The 8,245-nt window shown below is 35.6% G+C and overlaps 3 non-coding genes across 3 annotated transcripts; 1 reads left to right on the plus strand and 2 right to left on the minus strand.

The window, feature by feature from the left end:
• Positions 1-2,507: 2,507 nt before the first annotated feature.
• Positions 2,508-2,579, minus strand: TRNAP-UGG (transfer RNA proline (anticodon UGG)). The gene has a single exon. It is a non-coding gene; the product is annotated as a tRNA-Pro (tRNA).
• A 4,853-nt stretch (positions 2,580-7,432) lies between these two features.
• Positions 7,433-7,505, minus strand: TRNAF-GAA (transfer RNA phenylalanine (anticodon GAA)). Its single transcript has one exon. It is a non-coding gene; the product is annotated as a tRNA-Phe (tRNA).
• A 421-nt stretch (positions 7,506-7,926) lies between these two features.
• TRNAP-CGG (transfer RNA proline (anticodon CGG)) lies at positions 7,927-7,998 on the plus strand. Its single transcript has one exon. It is a non-coding gene; the product is annotated as a tRNA-Pro (tRNA).
• The last annotated feature ends 247 nt before the right edge of the window (positions 7,999-8,245 follow it).

Raw genomic sequence — 8,245 nt, forward strand, 5'->3', positions numbered from 1 at the left:
TCTCTCTCCCGTTCTCGCTCGCTCTCCCCCCTCTCCCGTTCTCGCTCGCTCTCTCCCTCTCTCCCGTTCTCGCTCGCTCTCTCCCTCTCTCCCGTTCTCGCTCGCTCTCTCGCTCTCTCCCTCTCCCCCGTTCTCGCTCGCTCTCTCCCTCTCTCCCGTTCTCGCTCGCTCTCTCCCTCTCACCCTCCCATATATAACCGAGGTGTCCGGAACATACAGAGAAACTAAGATGAACAGCGTTACTGACGCCTGATTTATCCCTTACTTGCGTGTCTTTACAGTGTTTCATTTCTGTAATCGTTGTGCTTTAGTGTATATTACATATTGTATGCCATAAGTTATCTTATTTGTATACATCATTTGTCTGGCATCACATTCTTATTTTGTGCTATTAGAAATCCATCATATTTTCGTTCATTTTCTCTCTCTCTGATATTTCCCCCCTGAGCACCACTGTCAGGCGAACGAATAACTATTGTGGAGTAATTCTAAAATAAAAGATATATCTGACTATTTTACATATGAGCAAGCGTAAGTGAAATCATCATTTTATTTTCATAAATTTTACATCATATCGAATTGCTCCTGTTGTCATAAAACGAATAGCCTACTCAAGAGAAAGGTAGCACTACTGTATAGCTAAAATTCATTATTTTCCCTCTTACATGTTTGATGCAAGACTCATACATTTATATATGTATGTATGTATGTATATATGTATATATATATATATATATATATACACATATATATATATATATATATATATATATATATATATATATATATAAAATAAGACTGAAAAGAAAATATATTCAATACTACTGAAGTACTGTGTAAAACAATCTTTAATGTTAGAATTCTGAATATGGTTGGGACAGAGTCGCTAAATCGTATGCATTATCTGTAGGCGTCAGCTAGTCTTTCTTGGCCACATTATCAGTATAGGAAGCATAGAAAAGCTGGCCAATGATGGATATCTTGGAGAAAGAACCATTTCTTATATGGATTGGCAGTGGCTACGAGATGCAGTGTGGAGTTATGCAAGTGTTGTTATTGCAAGTTTCAATTGGCTTTTCAATCAAATTTGTTGTTCCGGTAACTTACCTGAAATATTGGAATTGATTGCTGATGCCTAATGCCACTTTTCATAATATCTATGTCCCCCAAACCTCCATTGCCAACCCTGAGGTCGCTGGGTCTATTACCATTGTTCATGTTAAATTCCTAAATCCGTAATGTATCCAGCATATAATTATTATCTTCTTTATAAATAGATATTAGCTGGATGCGGGGGCTTGAGCTCCTTTCCCGGTTGAGCCCAATCTCTTTCTCCTGTTGAGGTGAGCCGATCTCTTTTTCCTGCTGAGGTGATCTGTTTTGTATGGGATTCACTGGGGAGAAATGACCAAATGGTTCTTGGGTGCTGATCTAGTAAGCGGGATCGCACCCTCGGCGATCTTGTCTCCTTGGAGGCCAAATGTGGCAAGCTATCATATGGCCGAGGTGCTTGAGCCGTGTCCCGAGGTCCTTGATATCGCCTTTACCACTGCAGCTCTGGTTCAGAATTAGCTGGTCAGTGGACGAGACTGACGAGGGATCCCTACAGGATAGTCTCCACCATATTGGATACAGGTCCAGTAATTATGCTATAGCATATCCTCGATGGAAGGTGGACAGGGTCAACTGGAAAGCCTTCCAGGGAGCCCTAGCCCAGTACCTAGGATGATTTCTCACTGACTAAGGTGGATGTGCTTCAGGCCAGACTGGTCAATATCATAGATGAAGCATTCTTACATACCACACCCACATTATGCCCATAAGATATAGGTTTTGTACATTTGCAAGGATAAGGCAGGTGTGTCATCCCAGAAGTCATTTATAACTCACACTTTCATATATATGGTATACTGACATAACAGATAACGTTACTGCAATTTTTATTGTGATATATCCCATCTGAATATAATACTGAGCTTAGTTTTTGTTATTTCAATAAACAATCGACAATTTTTCTCCTATAACCCGGCAACGTTTCTCTAAATATTACCCAATGTGTATGTTGCAAAACAGCAGTATTCCTGCAGTTGTTGAATAATTGTTATTCGTTTTTGTTATTCTCAAAAAAAATAAATCGTTGTAATGGTAGACATAGATTGCAGACAAGGTCAATTCCTTTTGATTGCCAGAAAATGAATATCTATAAAACTACCCAAGCATTTACTTTTCTACTCATATGCGACACAGTATTTATAATAACCTAACTTAAGTACTGAGAGTAAAGGCTTATCTGAGTTTCGTTCACAAGTTAACTTAGGATAATGTTCACAAACGAACATGAATATCTAAATCAATTTCAGGTGCAATTCTAATTTAAAACGATCATCAAGAAGTAGTGGCCATCTAGAGGAGAAAACAATAAAACTCATGACAATTGTCATCATGCGAAAATGTGATGAAAACAATTTGCCTCAGTTGCGTATTACATATGTAACACATAAAAAAAAGGGCCTGACCGGGATTTGAACCCGGGACCTCCTGCACCCAAAGCAGGAATCATACCCCTAGACCATCAGGCCGCATGTTTATATCTGGAATATATATTCTTATATCAAAATTAAGTGCATTTCTTTAATGTATAAATACATTTGATCAGTCAATTATATATTAATTTCTACACAGCTACGTGTACATCTCTTTATTTGTTTTGATAAAATAAGAAGCAACACTGAATATGGAAGATCTTGTTGACAATACTTATTAGTACAAACGACAACAAATCATTGTCACTAATGATAATAAGGATAACAATTATAAGGCAAAAAATAATAGTGTAATGACATCAGTAACATACATTTGATCAGTCAATTATATATTAATTTCTACATAGCTACGTGTACATTTCTTTATTTGTTTTAATAAAATAAGAAGCAACACTGAATATGGAAGATCTTGTTGACAATACTTATTAGTACAAACGACAACAACAAATCAGTCATTAATAATAATAAGGATAACAATTATGGGGTATAATTGCTTCTCAGATTTGTAATCAATACTTGAATTAAGTGTTTGTAATCAAAGACCATACATAAGATCTAAAGTGTGACGATATATTTAACGAAGTCCAGTTTGCACTTATTCGCATGATACTGTTCCGAGGCAGAGTGATGTGTAAAGAAATGAAATAAAACTTTGGAGATCACATTTACATAAAAAAAAATATATACTAATACAATTTCAATAAAACTTGACTGATAAAATTCCAGTAACACTTTAATATCACTGCATCTCTCTAAATATTTTGACACGGAAACTAAAACTAATTGGGCCTGTGTCCATTTCCACTAATATCAAATGCTTAAAATAGTTAATACTTGATGTTCTGCAATAAACGTCTCAGTGGCGTTCGGCACCCTTCGGCATATTTCAGCGGCCTACTACATTAGTAGATAGATTCTATTTGGCTCTTTGCTGTTATTCGACGTTTTTCGACATTCGACGCCATTCGAAAGCCTTAGGCGACCTCTAAAGACTTTTGACGCCTGGCGTACTTCGGTGGCCTCCTTCTAATAAAGTCACTGATAACAACTACTAGATACAGATACAACTTACATGATTGCAATAAACGTGGCGCTTCGACGATACTCGGCGTCTTGTTAGCTGATGCTTTCTATACAAATTCGCTTCCATTAACACTTGTAATGTGTATCATATCCATAATATAACTATTTTTGTTGTTTCTATTGTAACTGTTATCACTGTTATGAATAGCAATCGTTATCTTCTTTCCAGCACTGTATCATTATAAGCTTATTATCTGCATTGGTATTGCATATATTATTTTATTCTACATCATGGTCAGTACCATTATTCTTTAAATATAATTATCATCAGAAATGCTTATGATACCATTGCTATAAATAACAATGAAATATGATGAATGAATATGATAAGAAATAATACAGGTAATGACAGACGACGACGATGATGACGATGGTAATGGTGAAGAAAGTAATTGTATGAATGACAATATTGATATTGTTATTAACGACACTGACAACAATTAAAATTATAAAAAGAAGTTATATCTCACAATTAATAACTGGATGGTATAGTAGTAGTAGTACTAAGTGTATTAATATTATTATCCATAAATCATTATTATCAATAACAATTGCATTAATGATACACATAACTAAATCAATAGCAATAAATAGTGATGCAAATAGTAATTCAAAAGATGACAATGGTACCAATAGCATAAAAAATAAGAGAACAATCAACAACAAATTGTAAATCATATTCATTTCATATTACATTATGCGTAGTAATATATCGACTTTGCTGGCTCAGGTCCCTTGACTATGCATTGCACACATGTGTTCTACAAGCATGAAATAGAGCACAGTTGTATTTGGAGGGCTCTTACTTTGGGGGCGATGTATTAGCAAACCAAAACATTTAACTACATCAGTGGATGAAAACATGTTTTATCTTAAATCCAACATATTTTACAAGGTTGTCTTGAATCATGAGACTGTTCACAAATAAGGAGAAAACGAAATTAAAGACGAGGATTCCGGTTCCGTTTTGTGTTCGACCATTCACGTGCTCCACTGCCATGTTCTAATGCTGTCCAATATGATATACCAGTGTCCCCCTCTTGCTACTTACATTCACAGGGGAATGTTTGACTTCAGTAAACAGCAATGCGCTCCTCTTGTGTTGCTTCAGTGTGTGTATATTCTATTTGGTTTATTTGACCACGTAAAAAGACTCAAGGCTGAAACCTTTACGGTTATTGCTTAGTGCCACAGGGAAAAAGATGTAATGCTGTGTCGCAACCTGCGGCAGTATATATCATGCATGGATGGCAATACTGCAATTTTCCTCACCTCCCAAGCACACTTACAGCTCAGCAAGACACAATGTGGAGGAAAAAAGTATGGCAAGAACCACCACATTGCTTTTAATGGTCGGCATGACTATTGGTTGCAGAGCATGAGCCAATATAACACGCGGTTTGTTGAAAAGAACATTCTACAGGAGTGTCCCTCCCAAAACTTTCTTGACAATCTCCTCATTTGGGAACTTGTTCCCCCCTTTTTTTTTCTTTCTTTTTGAGGTTTGTGTGTGGCCACCTCTCTGTGGACGTGTAGCGTCCCAATCGGCCGAGCTATATCCTGGACGTGCTACATATGCAACAATAAAATGATGTAAAGAGAATCGATAAAATATAGTAAATAGTATTCAAAATTGATGCTGCTCAGTTAGGTCTTAAATCAGAAATCACAGCTCGCTGGTGGTAGCAGGAAGCGAGAAGGATTCCGACGAGAGAAAACCTGTAACGTTATATGGATTCTATACATATTATTGATAATAATTATTCTTAAGATGAATTCTATTCCCTTGATGTATTTCGCCTTTATTAGGTCTCACGATTCACAAATATACACATATTACGTCTCTTTGACCAAATTTATACTTAGCTTTGGTCTGATGTAGTTGTACAAATATCTAGTAATATATCCTAAAATGAACCCTCACTTTCCTAGGAGTGCGAGGACCTGTCAAGGGGGTCTTCACTAACACTAACTTCACTTTTTTTCTTTTTTTTTGTAAAGAAAGTTGATATATTATTAATGCTAAAAATATGATAAGCATATCCATTTCATTCCGAATTAAAATATGACATCAACGACAGTACCCATGCTCTATAATTTACATTGATCAGCATGCGATATCATTTTGAGGATTTTCAATCATTTTGAGCAAAGATGTAGTTACTCTGACTTATAATTTACAAAATATAAAGATATCAAGTAGATATAGATATGTAAAACTATATTCAATTCTGTGCCTAAAATGAGACTCTTTTCACCCTCAAAAGCAGTGGATAATGTTAAAAAAAAAAGTTAAAAAAAAAAAAAACGCGATATATTTATTGCTTAAACCCATGCTACTCTATTAATAAGAAGTTACTCTTATACATTATAACTGAAAATAAGATATATAATTTTCAAGATAATTTAATGTTGGGCCACTCTACTGAAAAAATAATCCACTTCTGAAACAGGTGCTTGTTTTCTTCTCAACATATAATTCATCAACATAGAAATTCGTAGTAGGAAAAATCTAGATATTCTTGCTCTTCTGTGTTATTCTCCTTCCTTCATAGAGAAAAACATAATGCCCGACATAGAATAATAGTTTTAAGATGGTTATGATTAACAATTAAGGGTACTGAAACAAGTTTCACGTAGGACATACCTACTTCTTTTTTCATAGTTTAGTCAGAGATTTGTACTTCATGCTTCTTATCAGTTCCCGAATTCTTAGTATTAATGGAATAGTACCGAATTGAAGAGAGGTGAAAGTCCTCACAGTTCATACTTGAATGGAACGTGTTCTTTATGAATTTCGAAGTTGAGAAGACAATCACTTAGTATTGAGAAGACAATCACTTAGTAGTAATTGGAGCCAAACGAAGAGAGGGGAAATTAGCTGGGATACCTTCTTCTAACCAAAAGGTTTCTAGTGCGCAGTCACAGAATACTTCTTTCAGCATTTCATTTTCTTGAAAGTCAATTATTTCCAATTGGATTTTTGCAGCACCTAACCATTTGCAGGCGTCCTTTACTTGGACTGAGAATTCTGCAATGTCTGTCTTTAGAACTGGAATTTGAATGAACAGCGAACACCGTTTTCCGCGGACAAAGTTATTAAACTATACAATGAAGTTGTTGATTAGCTTCTTAATAAACTGGACTTTCCATTTTTTTATCAAATTCCTCCAAAAGTCTAGGAAATTGGAGGTGACTCTAAATAAAATAAAATAACGATTATATCAAATAAATCAGAATATGCCTTTCTCGAGGAAACTCTGTAACTTACTTCCGAATGGCTCAAAATCGTTCCAAAACTCATCATAGATTGTATTGGCTTCGAGGAGGAAGCTTTGGAGAGGACGATATCGAAGTGCTAACGTTGATCGAATGAAATTTAATAGTAATTGCAAGTTAAATATATGCACGACAATTAGACACCAAAATCCATAGCCTGGACTTTCATGCTATTAATAATATTTGTCTCCTCTTGGAGCCTAGGATACAGTTAAGACACTCGAAAGGTCGCGGACCACCAGTTGAGTAGCACTGGCAAACAGGATGCGAAAAATTGCGTAGCCTCAGATAGAATCAAATATGTGTGTGTGTGCGTGTGTGCTGTTAATCACAAAACAAAACTCGTATTGCAGATTCATCTGTTCAGCCATAGGTATTTAATGCCTGGCCACAACTTCTGGTTTTGTTTAGGTATCCTAAAGATTAACTATACTGTACTTAGAAAGCACACCTTTCTTTTATTCATTTGTCTCTTAATATCCTGTTAATATAACGGGTAGATAAATGGAGAACAGAACGCCCAAAACTGCCCAGACCCGGGATCGAACCGGGGACCTTTAGATCTTCAGTCTAACGCTCTCCCAACTGAGCTATCTAGGCTCAACCACCTGTGACCTGAAAGCATAAAACACCTGTAGAAACCTTCATACTACTTATCCTCAAAATTACACATGTAATTGCCATAAAAAAAATTACCTGTTGCTTATATTCATTATATTATCATTCTTTACAAACGATTCAGATACGTAGCCTACATTTTTTGTACTTACTATATGCTCAAATCGGTAATTAATTAATTTAGGAATATAATAAATACAATCATCTGTAAGACATGCATGAATACAATAACAACTTAACCAAATTATTACATGTATAAACAATAAATAATGAAAATGTCAGTCATAGAAGTTTTATAAGTACAATGAAATATAATAGAATGTATCACTCTCTCTACAAAATTTGGTTCCGGTAAGCGTGAAAAAAATGTAAAGGATCAAGCTTAAGCAATATGTAGATATACGGCCTGTTGGTCTAGGGGTATGATTCTCGCTTCGGGTGCGAGAGGTCCCGGGTTCAATTCCCGGACAGGCCCTGCTTTGGCTTCTGAAGACGATGGAATTTAAATAGATACCTGACGTATCTGCATGACGTTCATTCGTAACAAGGAATCTGATGACTGTAATTACATATTGGAAAACATGTCAATTTGTGTGTATCTATGCGCGTATATATACATATTATATATGTGTGTATGTATATATGTATGTATATTTGTGTATACATGCATATGTATGTGTATGAGTGTGAGTGTGTGTGTATGTGTATGTATATGTGTGCAT

Source organism: Penaeus japonicus, unplaced genomic scaffold (assembly GCF_977035675.1).
Source record: "Penaeus japonicus unplaced genomic scaffold, GWHDUDI00000001_assembly GWHDUDI00000022, whole genome shotgun sequence".
Lineage (NCBI taxonomy): Eukaryota > Metazoa > Arthropoda > Malacostraca > Decapoda > Penaeidae > Penaeus > Penaeus japonicus.